The sequence below is a fragment of the Panthera leo genome, chromosome D2, assembly GCF_018350215.1.
Source record: "Panthera leo isolate Ple1 chromosome D2, P.leo_Ple1_pat1.1, whole genome shotgun sequence".
NCBI classification, from domain to species: Eukaryota; Metazoa; Chordata; class Mammalia; order Carnivora; family Felidae; genus Panthera; species Panthera leo.
The window spans coordinates 60565138-60584673 of record NC_056689.1 but is presented as its reverse complement, the minus strand read 5'-3'; the positions used below and the strand labels follow the sequence as shown (position 1 = coordinate 60584673).

At 44.4% G+C, this 19536-nt stretch overlaps 1 protein-coding gene across 6 annotated transcripts in view; it reads right to left on the bottom strand.

Moving 5' to 3' along the window:
- Window positions 1–19536, bottom strand: part of WBP1L (WW domain binding protein 1 like) — an 87060-nt gene that overhangs the window by 16872 nt on the left and 50652 nt on the right. The window lies entirely within an intron of this gene.

The window sequence follows — 19536 nt, the reverse complement described above, 5'->3', positions numbered from 1 at the left end:
GTAACATGTCCACTTACTGGACACTGTCTTTGTGCCAAGCACCATGTTGGGTACATGGGATACAAAGATAAATAAGACATTGTCCTCATCCTCAAGAAACTCGAGGTTGGAAAAAAACTCTGCTCGGCAAAGAAACTAAAACCACAGTATTGTATTTGCTGCTACTCAGGCTGACCCTGCCCACAGTGTACATCCGGGCGGACGCCTGCCAGTGGAAACTTAAGTCACACGGTCAGTTCCTCCTCTCTGGGCCTCACTTTACACTCCACTGTCTTCTTGGCCAGGGGTATAAACAAGGCACTCCAGCAACCGTCTACAGGACTAAGGCCGGGCGGGACCATGCAAGTGCCTGGTGTCACAGGCGAGGATGCAGGAGAGGGCACAGCTGAAGACCAGATCCCAGGCTCGGTGCAGGGCTCTACCACATACGCTCAGGCGTTTCCTGGTCTCTAAGAGCCTCACAGCCTTGTGTAAAGGGGTGGGGGAAGAAGGAAACACGGGAAAGGCATTTGTAAGTTCTGACAGTGAGGGTTTCACAGCACTGTCAACAGGCCCGCCTCCCCACGTCCACCATAAGCAAAATGGAACACCTGGACGGGGGCTGTCTGGTCACGAGTCTCCCCTGAGGCCTGGTGCACATGGAGAAAGCAGATCTGGGCTCCCTCGCTGCTTTTGCTAGAACACACCCTCCTTGACTTCAGAGGAAAACATTGCTTTCAGAAGGACATCAAAAAGTTTCTCCCAAGTTTACCGGGCCCTGAAATGCCATTCTTCTGGCACGGGCTCACACAGTTCAAAGTGTCCGCGTAGTTTCTAAAACAGGCCGTGCTGCCTACACTCCAACACATGAAAGAATCCAGTGACACTTCTGCCTCAGGAAAATTCACCAGACGAGGTCCAGGCTCTGAACACTGGACGGTCAACTGCTCCTAAGTGAGGCATGGAGTGGAACGCATCTGACATCTAAACAAGTGGTAATCTTCACGACCTACTGATGTCAGCTTTTCTCTCGGCTTCCCCACCCACCCACCCCACAGGAAGCCCGGTATAAACAGGACCTCGATCTTTTTTCCTGCTCTGCCTCCACTTTTCCAGGGAGAGCAGAACTGGAGCAGCAGCATCTAATCCAGGGTTCCTCAAATGCTTTTTACCCAGTAAATCTCAATCCCTGTTCTCCTTCCCCTGCCCCGCAACAGAGCTCCCAGGCTGCCTGAGGTGGCCCTGGTGATGGAAACTGTCACTTTCTGCTACAGGATGAAGGAAAGCAGGTGGACAGTTAAGGAAGACAAGAAGTGGGCTCATGGGCCTTTAGCAAGGAAGAAATGGAGGACCAGGCGGGTAAGTTGAAATGTGAGTCCCAAAGGTAAGCTCCTCCAGAACCCTGCTGGTGCGAAAGGAAAGCCCTGGGTTTCTAGGTTTCTTGGGTTTGGTCCTCAACACAGAGGACCAGGACCTGGACAAGTTACTCAGTAGCCCTAGGAGAAGTCAAAGATGCTCTCTCGTGTCTCCTTCAACCCGAAGTCTTTATTAGCCTACCCACCTCCCATCCCCTCACACAGCAGCCTTGAGTCAACCCAAGAGCTGCTAAAATCTGTCTCCTCTCATTCAAAGAGACAGCAAAGAACAGAAGTGCACGGATGCTGCCTGGTACTCTCCCAGCCTTCCCTGTACGAGGAGACTAATCGTGCATTACCTGGAGAGCTCTCAAACACCTCCAGGTGGCTCGAGATCCACTGCGAGGCAGAAGTGGTTAAGAGGTTGATCTGGGTCTGAAGCCCAGCTCTTATACTGCGCTTATTAATTAACTATGTGACCTTGGGTAAGTGACTTAACTTCTCTGACCTCTTAGTATCAATATTAGTCTGTGAACGAACCATTATTGCTGGGCAGGAAAGCCCATCTAAATAGCGCTTTGCATTCAATCAAAACGATTTCAGAAGAGTGAAGTTCACTGGCAATGTGGATTGTTCCAGACACAGGAAGAATGGAAAAAGAAACTAGAGAGAATGCAATGGATAAGGTTCAAATATGAAAAGTTCTCAGCACCTTTTATGATTCCTCTTTGCCTTGCTTCTAAGCATCTCCAAGCACTTTATATACATATTATGTTGCTCAGGCCAAGTCTTGAAGAGTGGGCAGTAAATATCCCTCCCACCCCCTTTCTCCAGGGAATGAACCAAAGAATGAATTGTGCTCGCCCTATAGGCAGGAGCTCTGTCTCCTCATCCCCCCTCCCCCATCCCCAGTATGAACACAGCACTTGGTTTGCTTAATGAAACAACAGCTACGCAACCTGGGGTGAATAATATAGCTAATGTATACTGAGCACTTGCCATGTGCCAGGCACTGTTCTAAATGCCTTACACGTATTCCTCCATCTCAACTTGAAAGCAACCTATGAAGTAGGTAGTATCAGGCAATTGAGGCTGTGAGAGGCTGCGCAACTCACCTAAGGTCATACGACTAGAAAGTCGTTCAAACCTCTTTCATCCGACCCCAGAGCCTGAGCTCTTACTATTGACCTTTAGTTTCCTTGGTTGAGGTGATACTTCTCCAGTTGCTTCTTATACTTCAGTGGCTTAAAAAAATCCAATGAAAGCCCCAAACCAAACAAAGTCAACATTTTGTCTCTGGAGGAAAAGGTAAGGACCCTGCCCTTGTAGAGCTCTTTGACTTTGGGTACAGATCTTTCATCTTCTACTTGGCAGTGAGGAGGGACAGCCTGCTCAGGGCTCCTCCCTTTCCTGCTTGAAAGGTTGTACTTTCACACACTGACTTTCTGAAAAGCAGTGTTTCATCCCAGCGTGCAGTAAGGATCTTCATTCCTTCCTTCGACATTGAGTACCTGCCCTGCACCAGCACTGAACTAGGGTGGGGAACACGATGGGCAAATGGCCAAAATGGTCATGATCTCTGTCTTCATGGAGCTTGCAGTCTAATGAAAGATGATAAAGTAACCACACAGATTGAACTGCAACCAGAAAGAGAAAAATACATGATATAGTGAGAGCTTACAAAAGATTAGAGCTAGGAGCTGGTAGGGAAGGTCCAGACAGCTTCTGTGAGGAAGGTAAGCTTGAACTGAGATCATCAAGATGGTTAGAAAGTTAGTAACCGAGGGAAGAGGGATGGGGAGAACATTCTAGGCAAAAGAGGCAGTACAAGCAAAGCCCTTTAACTAGAAGGAGATGGTTAAGGAAGTAGGCAGGGAAGTTAGGTAAGTGGGGACCAGACTGTGCACAGAAGTGACAAATTCAGATTTACATTTTAAAGACAGCTCCTTCCCAGCAATATTTTCATTTGCACAAAACTGCCCGGCCAAAAAATGCTAGAAATGTAGAACTTGTCACAAAGAAACTGAATAACATGTGCCCTTATGTTGGAGGCCTCTCATCTCAGGAATGACTGTGGAGATGACCATTAGCATCTTCGTCTGTTACTGGTATGTGTCTTCAGCCCAGATATCACAGGGACTGGCTCTGATACAGGGCACAAAGGGTCACCGCAAACAAAAAGCACAGACACCGGGAAGAAGCAAGCAAGAACAGCACCGAACTGGAAAGAACATTTTTACAACGGAAAAGGATGAATAGTATATGTTTTGCACATATGCAAAAAATCATCTCCTCTTCTGTGGCAGCAGAAACTGTGGGACTAACAACACTTTCCTCAACAGTTTCCATCTCTTATAGTTGCTATTCTCAGCTAAGCCACTATAAAGGTCAATTTAATCAGCATAAGAACTTTCTAAGTGCCAGCATAAAGAGACACTGGGCAATAATGGTTCCCCAGGGATGGTTTTAATTCGCCAATTTATGGGGTTGGAAAACTCTGCTGGTAACTGGCAATGGCATCTTCGTGTCCTTAGGAAAGCACCGAAGTTTTAACATTTAAAAGTAAAAAAAACAGGAAAATTGAAATCGTTCACAGGTGTTAAAACACAGAACACCACCTTGGCTGCTGGATATGAATGGATTTGGAGCACCACTTCTGGCTTTCCCTACAGGGAGAACGAACAGTTTCTAATTGAAACGTCCAATTCCACAAGTCAAATAACAAGTCTGTATTGACAGCCTTTCCCCATGTGCCAGGTGCTGTGCTGGATGCTGCAGCTACAGCCATGAGTGAGAGATTCTGGGGGAAGAGATCCTGCTTTCATGGCGACAGAGCCGGGTAGGTAACTTTAATGCCAAAACTCCTAGAAGTATTGGCTATATAACAATATCCTTTTAATTACACAGCTGAGCTTGCAAGAAAGCAAGGAAGATCCACCAGGGCCAAAAATGTTGGGAGGAACTAGAAAGTCCAGTGGCAAATGAGGTCAGGCCTTTTCAGTTGCCCTGGAAAAGGGGGCTGTTTATTCCCCCTGGGCCCACCTGAAAACAGGAAATTGAAAGTGAGCCCCCATTTAAAGTGAGGACCCTCAAAAAGACAGAGCAGACTAGGAAAAAATTAGCCTGTTGGCACATAGTAACAATACGAAAGCTCTGAATTAAGAGGAAAAATGATCATCTGTAACCATAGGTCTTTCCATAAGCTAATTTTAGACTTAAATTGTACTACTACATGGTCTGAAAATCCCCATGGCAAAACTTTCACACAAAAAGTGGTCAGGCTTGCAATAACTGTGTAACATTTGACAGAAAAAATACAAAACTCTGAAGAGACCTACCCTTAATCAGAGTATGATTCCCACAAATAAAGCTCTGTTGAAGATGAGCTCACAACAGAAAATACAAAAGCTTATGCACAAAGAAACCATCACAAACAAGACTTGGAAAATCCACCAAATAGTAGAATAAGACTCTGAAAAAACTTAACGGAATGATCAGAGAAGCAATAATATATAAGCATATATCCAATTATTAAAGTCAAAAGGAAACAATGAAAAACATGAGAAAAAAACAGACAGTGACCAAACCAATTTGGGTGGGGGACGGGGGAGGGGGAAACACAGAAAAATCATTACTGAAATTTAAAACCTTAACAAATAGTTTGCACAGAGATCAGACCAAGTTAAAGAGAGAATCAATTAACTGGAACACAAATCTGAGAAAATTACCCAGCAAAGGGTTTATACCAATTAAAAGATACCATAAAAAATGAAAATGAGAATAAGAAGCATGAGAAGGAAATTAAGAAAGTGAAGGAGGTGTGATTTTTTTTTTTAACGTTTATTCATTTATTTTGAGAGAGAGTATACACACACATGCACGTGTGAGAAGGGAAGGGGCGGACAGCGAGAAGGAGAGAGAGAATCCCAAGCAGGTTTTGCACTGCCAGTGCAGAGCCCATCACAGGACTCAATCCCTCGAACCATGAGATCATGACCCAAGCCGAAATCAAGAGTCAGACGCTCAACCAAGCCACCCAGATGCTCCAGAGATGTGATATTCAAAGACAGAACTGGGGGTGCCTGGGTGGCTCAGTTGGTTGAGGGTCTGACTTCAGCTCAGGTCATGATCTCGTGGTCTGTGAGTTTGAGGCCCATGTCAGGCTCTGTGCTGACAACTCCGAGCCTGGAGCCTGCTTTGGAATCTGTATCTCCCTCTCTCTCTGCTCATTCCCCATTTGTGCTCTGTCTCTGTCTCGAAAATAAAATAAATGTGAAAAAAATTTTTTGAAAGAAAGAAAGGAAGGAAGGGAGAAAGGAAGAAAGAAAGAAAGAACTGAAAAATTCCCAGTGCTAATAATGGAATTTTCAACAATCAGCAAAACTAAAAGGCAACCGATGAAATGGGAGAAGATATTTGCATATGACATCAGACAAGAGGTTAGTATCCAAAATCTATAAGGAACTTATCAAAATCAACACCCAAAAAACAAATAATCTAGTGAAGAAATGAGCAAAAGGCATGAATAGACACTTTTCCAAAGAAGACATCCAGATGGCTAACAGACATATGAAAAAGTGCTCAACATCACTCATCATCAGGGAAATACAAACCCAAACCACAATGAGATAGCACCTCACACCTGTGAGAATGGCTAACATTAACAACTCAGGTAACAATAGATGTTGGCAAGGATGCAGAGAAAGAGGAACCCTTTTGCACGGCTGGTGGGAATGCAAACTGGTGCAGCCACTCTGGAAAACAGTATGGAGATTCCTCAAAAAATTAAAAATAGAACTACCCTATGACCCAGCAATTACACTACTAAGTATTTATCCAAAGGATATAGGTGTGCTATTTCAAAGGGGCACATACACCCCAATGCTTATAGCAACACTATTGACAATAGTCAAAGTATGGAAAGTGCCCAAATGTCCATCGACTGATGAATGGATAAAGAAGATGTGATATATATACACAATGGAGTATTACTCAGCGATCAAAAAGAATGAAATCTTGCCATTTGTAACAATGTGGATAGAACCAGAATATATGATGCTAAGTGAAATAAATCAGTCAGAGAAAAACAAATATCATGATTTCACTCATATGTGGAATTTAAGACACAAAACAGATGAACATAAGGGAATGGAAGCAAAAATAATATAAAAACAGAGAGGAAGACAAACCATAAGAGACTCTTAAATACAGAGAACAAACTGAGGGTTGCTGGAGGGGTTTTGGGTGGGGGGTTGGGCTAAATGGGCAAAAGGCAATTAAAGAGGACACTTGCTGGGATGAGCACTGGGTGTTATATGTAAGTGATAAAGGTATCAATAAATTCAATTCCTGAAATCACTATTATACTATATGTTATCTAACTTGGATTTAAAGTTAAAAACAAAATTAAAGAAAAAGATAATGGAATTTTCAGACAATAATACACTCATACCTGGGCACACTGTTTGAAACTATAGAGCAACAAAGACAAAAAAATCCTAAATATGTTCAAGCAGAGAAGAATGAAAATTAACAAGTGAAATTACAATTTAAAAGAGTAATAATCTCCAGGAGAATATAAAACAGAATAGGACAAAAGGGTTTTTTATGTTGCTGATGCTTTTTCAAAGTTTTATTTATTTATTTTGAGAGAGACAGAGAAAGCATGAGTGGGAGGGGGCACAGAGAGAAGAAGAAGAAGAGAGAGAGAGAGAGAGAGAGAGAGAGAGAGAGAGAGAGAGAGAGAATCCCAAGCAGGCTCCTCTCTGTTAGCACAGAGACTGACATGGGGCTCGATCTCATGAAACCATGAGATCATGACCTGAGCTGAAATCAAGAGTTGGATGCTTAACCAACTGAGCCACCCAGGCACCCCTAGGACAAAAGGTTTTTGATGGGGCAGTCAGGTAACATAGGAGTTGAATGAGCTTTGAATGATGAGGAGTCCAGAGTAAGGAGACCTGTGGGAACAGTGTTCCAGGCAAAGGCAATGTCAAGTACAGGCAAAGACACCAATGGAGGAATGAGTTTGGTGCACTCAAGGAAAAGGAAGAAGGCTAGTGTGGCTGAGTACAGTGAATCTCAGGCAGAATAGAGTGAAAAGAAGAGCTGAGAATGCAGGAAGAGGCCATGCCTCATATGACTTGCACAACAGTTAAAATAACAGCCAAAATACCATAGCTGGTAAATTCGTTGTTGGCTATAATGTTGCGGGATATTTGAACAATATCAAAATATTTTTCAACGCTTTTAAGTTTATTTATTTTGAGAGAGAGCATGCACACGCACAAGCAGGGGAGAAGCAGAGAGGAGAGACAGAATCCCAAGCAGGCTCAGAGCCATCAACGCAGAGCCCGATGCAGGGCTCGAACTGACAAACTGTGAGATCATGACCTGAGCAGAGACCAAGACTCAGATGCTTAACCAACTGCACCACACAGGCACCCCTATTTTTGCAACAGTTTTTTTAAAAAAATTTTTAAACATTTATTTATTTTTGAGAGGCAGAGAGAAAGGGAAACACAGAATCAGAAACGGGCTCCAGGTTCTGAGCTGTAAGGACAGAGACTGACTCGGACTTGAACCCAAAAACCGTGAGATCGTGACCTGAGCTAAAGTCAGGCACTCCACCAACTGTGCCACCCAGGCACCCCTATTTTTGCAACTCTTACAATTACTTTCCAACTGGGGGCCCTTTCCCCCTTTTTTGGTCTCCCTGCCTTGTGGCTGCTACTACATAATTAGTAACAAAATCAACTTTCCTTCCAGTCCTGAACCAGAAATAGCTTTCCAGAGAACAGACCAAATTCTAGCACTATACATCTACTAGACTGAAGTTCTACCTGATTTTGGTAATGCTCTGTAACCAAAGGACAACAAAGTCTTCATAAATAAGACAGATTTGAAATGGCTAAATGAGAAAAGACAGCAAGCAACTTTAACACAGAATCAGTTATTTTTATTCTACCTTAGATAGAACTTTCAAATTCTGAAAATGCAGCACTTTTAGGCCCAGGTCCTTAAAAAAAGATTTGTAGGTGATCGTAGCACTCTACCCACAAAGTTTTGTGGATTTACACCTTTATTTTTACAGTAAGAAAGTTAATATCAGTTTTTCTCTAATACCAATGGTTTTAAGGCTGCTTGAAAAGCTGAGGGAAATAGAATCGTCCAAGAACACACATTTTGAATTGGATGTAAGAAGGCTGTAGAAGAGTTGGGGATGAAGGAAAGGAAGCTCAGGCAGAGGAATGATCCAGTAGGAGTCCTGACCCACTGTTTCCCACATATTAGTCTAACCTCCTTTTGATGGCGGGGATTGTCACGGACTACTTTTTAATGTTTTGGGGGTTTTTTGAGAGAAAGAGAGAGAGAGAGAATGAGACATGGAGGGGCAGAGAGAGAGGGAGACACAGAATCTGAAGAAGGTCCCAGGCTCTGAGCTGTCACCACAGAGCCCGACGTGGGGCTCGAACTCATGAACCGTGAGAACATGACCTGAGCTGAAGTTGGACACTTAACCGACTGAGCTACCCAGGCTCCCTTGTCACATACTACTTTTGTATCCTTCACAATATAAACTATACATGACAATTACTCTTTTGAGCTTTACTACCTAAAAGAACTCAGTCTCATCCTTTCTGATAAAAGGGTAAGCCATTGCCAAGAACCAATGCTCTGCTTTGTATGCACTAAGGTATTAGGAATGAATTTTTAGGCTATTTGGTTGAGTTCAGTAATTTTCCAAAAGGACAAATAGCCCGGGCAGGTTCCCCTAAACAAGCCAATAAATCTAATCTGGTAAGACTCAGCCTCATTCCTCACATTTGATAGTATGCTTGACCCCTAAGGCCTCTAGCCTTCAGTTCCCTAGGCTTGAGAGCACCCAGTCTCCCCACCCTCTAGCTACAAAGTACCATAAAGGGTAAAGCCAAAGACTGGAGCTCGTAACACTTAAGAAAAGCCTAGAACCAATGTGGGCAGCTGCTGCTTCAAGATGCGGCTGAAGTGTATACTGTTGAAGGGCAGTGCTGGGGAACCCTTGCTGTCGCAGGGACAAGGAGGCATTTACTTTAACCTGTGAGGGCCTCCTGGAACAATTCTGTCTGGGGACCACCAAGAATCTGAGGAAAGACAACACAGTGAATCAGAACAAATCATGGCATCTCACAAATAATGAATTTGTCTCAAAGTAGCAATGAAGACACTTAGATAGATAAAAACACGCAACAAAACAGAGACGTATTTCCTAAAGTGTGGTCTGCAGGCCCAAAAACTGCCTGGGGTATTTCAGAACAGAGATTAAGAACTTCTAAGGGCTCACCTCATATATATTCAAGTCTGAGAACCATTGCTCTAGATTTATAAAAAAGTACAATATACGTGGTTCTTGCCCTCTAAAAGTGGAATGGTCTAATATTCTTTTCCTACAATCCCAAACACATCCCAAAAGTTACCCCCAAGGGTAGCCAAGACATATAAATGTATATGAATCAACATACAGAATCAAGACATATAAAATTATTCACATGCTTTTTGCCTCACTCCATAAATATATATATATAATAGATCATAAATTTTTTTACAAGAGTAACAGGTACACTCGTATCCACACCAGTCCTGCTGCATTGCAAAGTGGATCCTCATTAAATAGCCCCCAAACAGAGCAGCCAACAAAGAAATTAAAATCCATTTCCTGTGTTGCTATTAGGAACCTGAATAACAAACTCAGAAAAAGCCACTTGACCCTGGTAGGAAAATCCCAGAGCACAGATCGGAAGTTGCAACATATTCCATGGTTTTATTAAAGGCTACTTGCCGATGTCCCAGCACATGCAAGCCCATGGGGGTCTGCTGGCTGCATCAGCTCAGGACATTGGGTTACTGTGCAATTCTTTCACCCCTGGACACTTAGAAGGAAAGGCAGTCTTGCCTTGAGGTATCCCCAGCAATCCCTCATCACTGGCCTCTTCTACCACGGAACAAATGCACTGAGAAGTGTGGCATCTTTAGCAAGGGCTGATGCAGAGCTAAGGGGCGAGGGGCAGGTAGCACTCAACGGAGCAGGTGGCACTCAGGCAGGAGGACGATGCAGCCACCTATCATGTATGTGTCCACAGTTGATCCCATGAGGGCAGATTCTTTCCTTCCCATACTGTGTGGCTGCCTCCTGCTTGAAAGCAAGGATTGCCAGTGGTGGCCCTCAGACCACAATGGGCCCACTAAGGAGTTCTAGGCCCACATGGTAACTTTGTTTTTCAACTTTTTAAAAAATGGAATTAACAGACAATTTTTTTTTTTTTTTTTTTTTTTTTTTTTTACCAGCAAAAACAGGGTTACTCAAGAATAGGAGAGAACTGCAATCTGAGACAAGCAAGCTATGGCAGGAACCATAGGCAAGTCCCTAATTGTCAACATTTTCAAATGAAAAGGAGTCATACAGAAATCAGATTTCCAGCTTCTCTTGCAAATTCCGGGCCCACAATCCCTTAGCAGCATATTAGGTTGGCTCACAGATGTACATGGGCTCTGGCTCCACCTCAGCCTCCCCCACAATCCCTGCTGTCCACGAAGCCCATCTGCTTAACTCAAGCTGTCACTGCCTGGCCCGTGTGGGCATCTGATTAGCTCCTCCTGCTCTCAAGTTCAGTAATAGATGTTCATCTCCTCACCTTGAGGTTAAGGCATGCCGCAGAGACTCAAACATAAACAGCAGACATATTAATTTTCCACACTGAGGCTCAAGCAACACCTTACACACAACATGTAAAACAGGGACCTAGACAAAGAGGAGGGCGCTCTTCACTGTACGAGGGAAGTGTCTCTGGACAATCAGGAAAACTTCCTGACACTCAACAGGTTGGACACTCAACCAAATTCTTCCCAGTGACTGTGTTGTTTATCAAGTATTCAGCTGGGCATTGTTACCTATGCTATGTTTTACATATAGGAACTGAGAAGAGTCACACAGCTAGAACAAATTTTCTGGATCTAAAGCCCAAATTTTAGTGGAAAGAATTTTAATGCTTAGGGGTTATCCCAAACTTTCATGCTAGATGCTGACAGGTACAAAAACGACAGATAAGATATGGACTTTGCCTTTGAGGAACTTTGTAATAACCAAACTGCTAGGTTTAAAAAAAAACAACAACAAAAAACAGTTGAGGGGCACCTGGGTGGCTCAGTCAGTTAAGCCTCTGACTTCGGCTCAGGTTATGATCTCGCAGTTTGTGAGTTCAAGCCCTGCATCAGGCTCTGTGCTGACAGCCTGGAGCTTGCAGCCTGCTTCAGATTCTGTGTCTCCCTCTCTCTTTGCCCCTCCCCCGCTCGTGCACTGTCTCTCTCAAAAATAATCATTAAAAAATTTTTTCTTTTATTAAAAGTTGATATTTCAGTTCTTATTGCTGAAAATCTTACTGAAATATTCAGGTTTATTGTGTACCTTAATTAAGTACAACCTAATCAGCAGGATTCATTCTTTTTTTAATGATTTATAAGGTGGCAAAGCCTCCAGGTCCTAATTTGGAGCAAGGATGATATATACACAAGACACACATATAAAATTAATATATACAAAATACACACTTATATAGGACTTTCAAGGTTTTCAAGCTTCTTTAACAGCCAGCCTCCCATTTGAAATTAACATCCAGCACCCTGCAAGAGGTCAGAAGTGCTACTACCCTATCTCAGAGATAAGGAACTGCCACTTAGCCTAATAAGACTACAGATGACAGAATCGGGGCTGTGGAAACCCTGGTCTTCTTACTTTTGGGTCAGTGTTCTTTCTATGACTAACTTCCAGCTCATGAAAGTCTTTGCTAAATCTTGAAAATGGCTCTTTTTTTTTTTAATTTTTTAATGTTTATTTATTTTTGAAAGAGAGAGCGAGAGAGAGAGAGAGTGGGGGGTAGAAGTAGTGAGAGAGGGAGACACAGAATCCAAAGCAGGCTGCAGGCTCTGAGCTGTCAGCACAGAGCCTGACACGGGGCTCGAACTAGCAAGCTGCGAGGTAATGACCTGAGCCGAAGTTGGACGCTTAACTGACTGAGCCACCCAGGCACCCCAAAAATGGCTCTTGATCAAATAAAATACTCACTTCTTTGCCCAGAAAGAGGTATCATTTTCAAAGGTATTTGAAATATTGAAAGTACGAGTTGACTTATCACTGGTGTGCTTTAAAAGAGACTCATCACAGTTTCATTTGACAGAGAAGCACATGTGGTGTCTCAGAGGTATTCCTTACTTTAAGCAAAATTCTAAATTTAATCCCATTTTTTTTCTCAGCAGTTCCATCCCAAAAGTGGCTTTTATTGGGAGCAAAAGAAATAATAACGCGACTGTCTTGTCTGCTGTCTGTCTCGAGACCAGTTCCAGAGATTTACTGGCAATAAAAAACATTTGACATTGTTCAAGGAAACTATTGACTTCTACCTGGGACAAAGTGTCACATTAAAATGGTCTCTCTGGAAGCAGATACAAGATTTAAAAAAACAAAACAAAACAATCTTTAGGATCCAGAGGCTATGTCTCCAAAGGGCTCTGAATAACTTTAAAGAACTTGCTGAACTCTAAGACCTTACACTTAAAGATTAAAGGAGATGCCAGATGACTTAGAAAAGGGGGAATTTACTGCATTATCAGAGATAGATTACAATAAGCCTAAGCCACAGCAACAGGCACCTGGTTTGACATATGGCCTGTTATTGAAATAACGGTAGCCTAATTATTCTTTAAACTGTATAAAGTTATTATTTGGGCACTACTGAGATCCCATCCTTCTGAAAGCGGTTATCCAGATTATTCAGAGTAAGAGATAAAATGCCAGTGCCAGAAGGGCTTAATCTTAGCTACTCACCATAAAAAATTAACTCTATTTCTGTCCTTCACAAGACATAGCACCTGCTGATTAGGGGCAACCAAGATGTCAAGATTCTTAATCTCTGGGCAGGTAGTTAACACAGATTGCTTGCAATGCAGTGAGAAGTACACACATTTTCCCTGTATTAAAACATTTCAGTCCATTTTCTCTAAGGCCTGTGACTTCTGTGACTGCTCCCTAAGCAAAGTGGATGCACTACGCATCAGTAATGTCTAGCCCAGAGTTTCTCTGCCTTGGCAGTACTGGCACTTGGAGCCAGATAATTCTTTGTGCAGAGACCATCCCACGCATTGTAGGATGTTTAACAGCAACCCTGGCCTCTATTCACTAGAAGCTGGTAGCAACACCCTACCTCCCAGTTGTGACAACTAACAACACCCAGACACTGCCAAATGTCCCCTAGGTAGAGGTGGAAAATTGCCCCTAGTTTAGAACCACTGTTCCAGCCAAACTGCACCATACCATTTAGGGCAGAATCGTGTTCTATCCGGTCTTCTTGCCTGATTGCCTCATGGGCTCCCCAACCACCTTGTAAATTCCCCAGGAGCAAGAGTGATGTCAATCTCACAAGTGCACCTGCCTTAGCAAAGGATCAGACATGCAAAAATCTTCAGAAAGTGCTGATCCTGCTAAGAGTCAAGGAACCCCAGGGGCTAGTCCTCCCCCGTGCTCCCTGTGCCTCTTAGCTACAACGGTACAAGCAGTGGCATGAAGGGATTCTCCGGGGGTAAGGCCAAGGCTGTGGTGATGTGCTTTTGCATGACTGCTGAGAGACCTACCCATTGGCTCTCTGGCTATGACAGGTTTACAGTAACCCAGCACAATCTGAGCTTGGCCCATAAATCCAGAACCTCACCTGGAGACAGGGAATTGATAACACTTTCTATTTTTGTTGGCAGCCTGCCCTGGCCTATCCTGGGCCTCCCCACCACACGCCAGAGCCACACCCGGAGGAGTGGGAGTTCACAGGTATTCACGCCACTGCCTGGTACACAACCAGGAATTTCCAAACCCTTGATGAAAGCCACATGATCAGATGGGCAGTATCTGAAACCAAGAACGAAACCATGTGTCATGGTTCAGTGGAAGAACTTGAGAATATGTATGGTAAGCAAGAGAACCAAACAATAAAAATTTTCTGGCCTCCTTGATCCAAGGGAACCAATGCCTTATGTACAACATAGTCTCAGCAAACCCGAAGCCACTTTTAGGAAAAGAAGTCACCACGTTATACTCCAGCCATTCTCAAAGCATGTCTCTTTCTCCTGAAATGCATACAGCTTTCCCCTACCCCTTCCTCTCTCAGTTAAAAGAGCAAGATAGGTCAAGCAAGTAGCCTCCTAGGACTGAATCACCATTTCCAGCAACCAGCATCCGATGCCCCTTACGAGGTCCAGGATTCAAGTCCAGTTGAGCCCCTGCCCAGAGAAGCGATGGCTACAAAGGAACACAGAAATGGCTAAAGCAAGTCAACGTGAAGAGCTGTTTCAAATCACTGCTGCTATAAATTAGCAACAAACAGAGTCAGGAAGGGCCAGGGAGGGAGAGTTAAGAAACTTGGTACCTGGCTGCTAGGGAACTGGGGCAGAAAAAGGAATTTTCTAGCAGTTTTTTTAAGTAGCCCCAAATTATTGTTCTCCTGGACTAAAATTTACCTCTTCAAGGAAAAGGGGCGGGAGGGGGTGGATCCAACTCGTGGGATATCACTGGAGGAAGTGAATGTTTTCTTTGGCTCCACCCCGGATAAAAGTTTCAAAATCAGCAGATCCATTCTTCTTTTCCACTAAGTTACTGTCCAGTCCACTGGTTTCTCTTTGCTTTGATAACAGGAGTGTGATGAAAAACAAGCCACACTGCTCTCCAAATGCAGCTTCTTGCAACAGAGATGGTTGGGGGTTTAAAAATCCATCTGAAAGGGCCAAGAGGAGAATCACCCTTTCTTACCTTTAGCGACAGTGGGGGAACTGAAGTGCTCTATGGAGCTGTCACAAGATTTTTACACATCAGTGCCAATAAGGATTTTGGCTTCAGCCTCTGGTAGTACAAACGACAAGCCTCACCTTGGTGTCTCCTGCATTATATACAGACAGTTCCTTTCCAAGCAGGGTCTTGCTTAATTTGCCCTGAACCTGGTAGAGAGAGGCTAAAGCACACACGAGAGGCTGATGGTGACCAGGACTCAATACTTAGTCTTTTGCAGAGCACAGGGCACACAGCGAGAAGGTCTGGCAGATTTTGGTACAGGTACCATACAGAGCAGTACGCAAGAGGGAGGCAACACTGTTCTCTCAGACCGGGCCGCCGGTGCCACCGTGGCCACACATTAGCTAGCTGTGTGATACTAAATAGATAAAAACCTCAAGTTTCAGTTTCCTCGCAACAGAAAGGAGCCTCCCACCTCATGGTGGCTGTCATGATGAAATAACAAAGGTGTGATGTAATGTTGGCTAATATTCAGCAGTTTGGGGGTTAAACTAGAAGTTGGCAAATTCCCTCCTCCCTCTCCCGAGTCATGGCTCCCAGCCTGCAGCTTTAGGCTGGTGTATACCGTGGGGTTTTCAGTGTTGTCCTTATGAGACCCTAAGATCTCATATTATGCCCAGGGAGTAACTGGGCTTCGACATTTTGGTTGCCCTGTTACATTCAGCATCAGACCAATCGAGGGCCTCTGGTACCAGCTCCCAGTTTCCAGAATACAAACAGCGCCTTGGGCCAGGAGCCTCTTGTCCGTGACATGTTCCAACACCGGCAAGAGCACTCCAGTCTGGTTGCAGACTACTCATTTCCAGTATCAGCGATCATCTCATTTCGGTGAGGACAATTTGGAGGACAGTGGGCCCCTCCCACAGAGAAAGCAACACTCTGTGGGGCAAGATACAAATCATCATCTTGAGGGGCTCCTGGGTGGCTCAGTTGGTGAAGCAGTTAAGCATCCAATTCTTGATCTCAGCTCAGGTCATGATCTCACGGATCCTGAGATGGAGGCCCGTGTCCGGCTCTGCGCTGACAGCACGGAGCCTGCTTGGGATTCTCTCTGTCCCTCTTCCCCCACGGCCCAGCTTGCGCATGCGCCCTCTCTCTCAAAATAAATAAACTTTAAAAACAAAACCAAACAAAAAACCCAAATTATCGTCTTGACAGATCTAGCCTGGACTCCATCGGCCAGCAGTTGCCATCAACTGGTCCTCCCACACACCTGCAGTACAACCACTGAGACTACTTACTGGACTGTAGACAGGGCCACCAACAGAAAGCCACCCCCCCACACACCTGTGAACTTGCCGCATGCTGTCCCTAATGGCGCTCACCACCACCCGCCAAGTGTTCCAATTACCTGCGCCTCGACTTCCCCTACCTGACCGTAGGCCCGTTGAGGGCAGGGATAGAGTGCATGTCTCTCTGAATCTACAACATGCTTTGAATGGAATACATGCACCGTCCTTTTCAGATAGAGCGTGTCGGTCCTAAGAATCCTCCCACGTTATGAAATCAATGCCTTCTGAATCAAACATGAACTAGCATTCATTCAAATTAGCAGACTAAGAATGTTCTGTTACAATCTTATTCTCTGAAATTCAGTAATCCATCTGTTAGGTTTACATGATGGATTCTCTCTTAACCAGAAAACTCATTTTCTGATCTCACTGGTTAATAAAGGGATAACATGCTCAATTGTGTGGTGTATCTACCCTCTGGTACGTCGTACCAAATCCAGAAAGTTCAACAGGTAACTCTTTTCTGAACTTGAGCTCCTCTAAGCACAAAAAGACTGTTCTTTAGTCGATGCTAGCTTCCAATGAACTGTCCTAACTGTCCCTTGCATGGAAGAACTAATACAGCCTACAGCTTCTCTGCCCCTTACAGACACTGAATTCATGCCACTCTCATTATTAGACTGAAGGGCCCGAATGCTTTCCTCCTTCTCTGAGTCACAAAGGATGCCAACAGTTGGTGAGCCAAAGTCCTTGTCTTGCCTCAGGCATACTTAATACTAAGACTCATAGACAACAGTTTCCCTTCTCATCTGCAGGAGAAAACAAAAACGACACTCCTAACCTGATCTGTCTGGAATGCTCTTTCCCCAGATCACATGTCTGGTAGACTCCTACTCACCCGTCAAGACTCAGATCAGATATCACCTTCTCAGGAAAGCCTTTCATGCACACCCCTCTCCTCCAGCCATTTGAATGAGATGCTTTCCCACCCTCTGCTGTCCTAGGTCCTGGGCATTCCTGTTATAGTCTCAGCACATTATAATGGGGTTATTTCCATGCTACTAAACCTAAGGGGGGGGGGGGGGCGGAGGCGGGCGGCGAGGTCGTTCTCAAATTGCCAGAAACTAGCAGAGTCAAAACCACCCGGGGAACTTCATAGAAATGCATATTCCTGGCTGGCCCCAGACCTACAAAATCTACATTGTAATAAGCCCCACTCCCAGGTGATTTCTATGCATTTTGAGAACCACTGCATTAGAGTGTGAGCTCCTAGGAAGTAAGGGTGGTGCTTTATTTATCTTTGCATCCTTTGTGTCAGGCCCGCATTCATTAAGTGTGCAAATCTACTTGCAGTGGCATTATTCAGTAGATGTTGCGTGCAGGAGAGTATTCCATAGAGAAAGATGCAAATAGGCACAAGCAGTGTCTTATCTAGTACCTGGGCCTCCCAGAAACAACCTTCAGAAAATATGCCTCAACTAAAACAATACAGTAATCCTACTCTACTCACACAGGCATTGGGCAAAGCAGTCTAGGTAGTGAGAAAAACTCCAGGCTTTGGAATCAGAAGACCGGGGTTTAAAAAGAAGAAAGAAAACTTAAATTACCATATCCTTAGCTAGCTGAGCAACTCTAGGCAAATGGCTTACCTTCTGTAAGCCCTAGTATGCACTTCTGAAAAAACAGAAGAACACTACCACATAAGACAGGGTTGTTATGTGGATTGAGAAAAAAAAAAAAGTATGAAAGTACATACATACTATATATGATGAAGACCAGTAGCATATGTATTCTTCTGTTCATTTTAAAAACATTTTTTTTATATTTATTTTATTTTGGGGGGGGGGGGGGGAAGGGCAGAGACAGAGGGAGACACAGAATTTGAAGCAGGTTCCAGGCTGTCAGCACAGAGCTTGACATGGGGCTTGAACCCACAAACCGTGAAATTGTGACCTGAGCCGAAGTCGGATGCTTAACCGAATGAGCTACCCAGGTACCCCCTGTGTCATTTCTCAAAAACAGAATTATCACCAAGTAATATTTAGAAAGCTAGCTTTTCCACAGCTCCAATAAAGAATGTAGTTACACTGACAGACACAGAAATGCTAGAAATATACAAAATTATGTAATCAAAAACAGTCAAAGTTTTTACAGGCAAGGTTTGAGTCACAGAAGGGCAGAAAAGGTCTTTAAGAGGTCTTCTAGTTCAGCCTTCCACCAGGGATCTGTTCAGAAACAAGAGCTGAAGATTCACCTGCTGCTGATCCTCTGAGATGCTCCCCAGGACCACCAAGCCAGCCCCTCACTTGACCTACCACTGTACCCTCTCACTCAGCTGAGTGGAGGTGATGGCACAGGGGCCCTCCTCTTCTTGTCTCCTCAATATCCATCCAAGATTAACCGCACACGGGTATAGGAAGTGACGGCCTCCCACCCCTCAGTCCGCTCATGCTGGGAGGCCTGTCCACTACACCCTTCACCTCTGGTCCTCCGGCTTCTAGTTTTCTGTACTCCTGCACTCTCGCTCTCACTCTCACATTCCTCAGGATGAGTAACATAAAAATAATGGTTACATTTTTACTGCATGCCTACTCACTGCCAGCCCAGGTGTTCATGTTTTTAATATACTATTTTGTGAAACCCTCTCAATAACTCTTCCAGCAGGTTTTACGACGGCAATTTCCAAGATGAGGTTCAAAGTTATTAAGTGGCCTTCTCAAGACCCTGGGGGAGCCAGGATATGGACACAGGCCTTTCTGGCTCCCCAGTCCTGCTCCTTCTACCCTATCATGAGGGGTGGAAACACCCCTCTGCCCCTGACACCTGACATGCGTGCATGGGATGCTTCATCCATCCTATTTCCAATGCTGCTCAAAATCCCTACCAGGGCCCATAGGTTAAAAGGACAGCCTTTCTTGGGGGGCAGAGGGGGGTGCTCAAATGCCCCCTCTCCATCAGCTGCACCAAAGGGACACTGAACAGAGCACTGATGGTATATACGGAGTGAGCTTTTCGGAGACACTTAAAGAATTTTGGGCAACCCAAGGGAGATTTGCTCACCCAGCACTTTTCTAACAGTGAGACTAATGAGGCAGTCCCTAGCAGC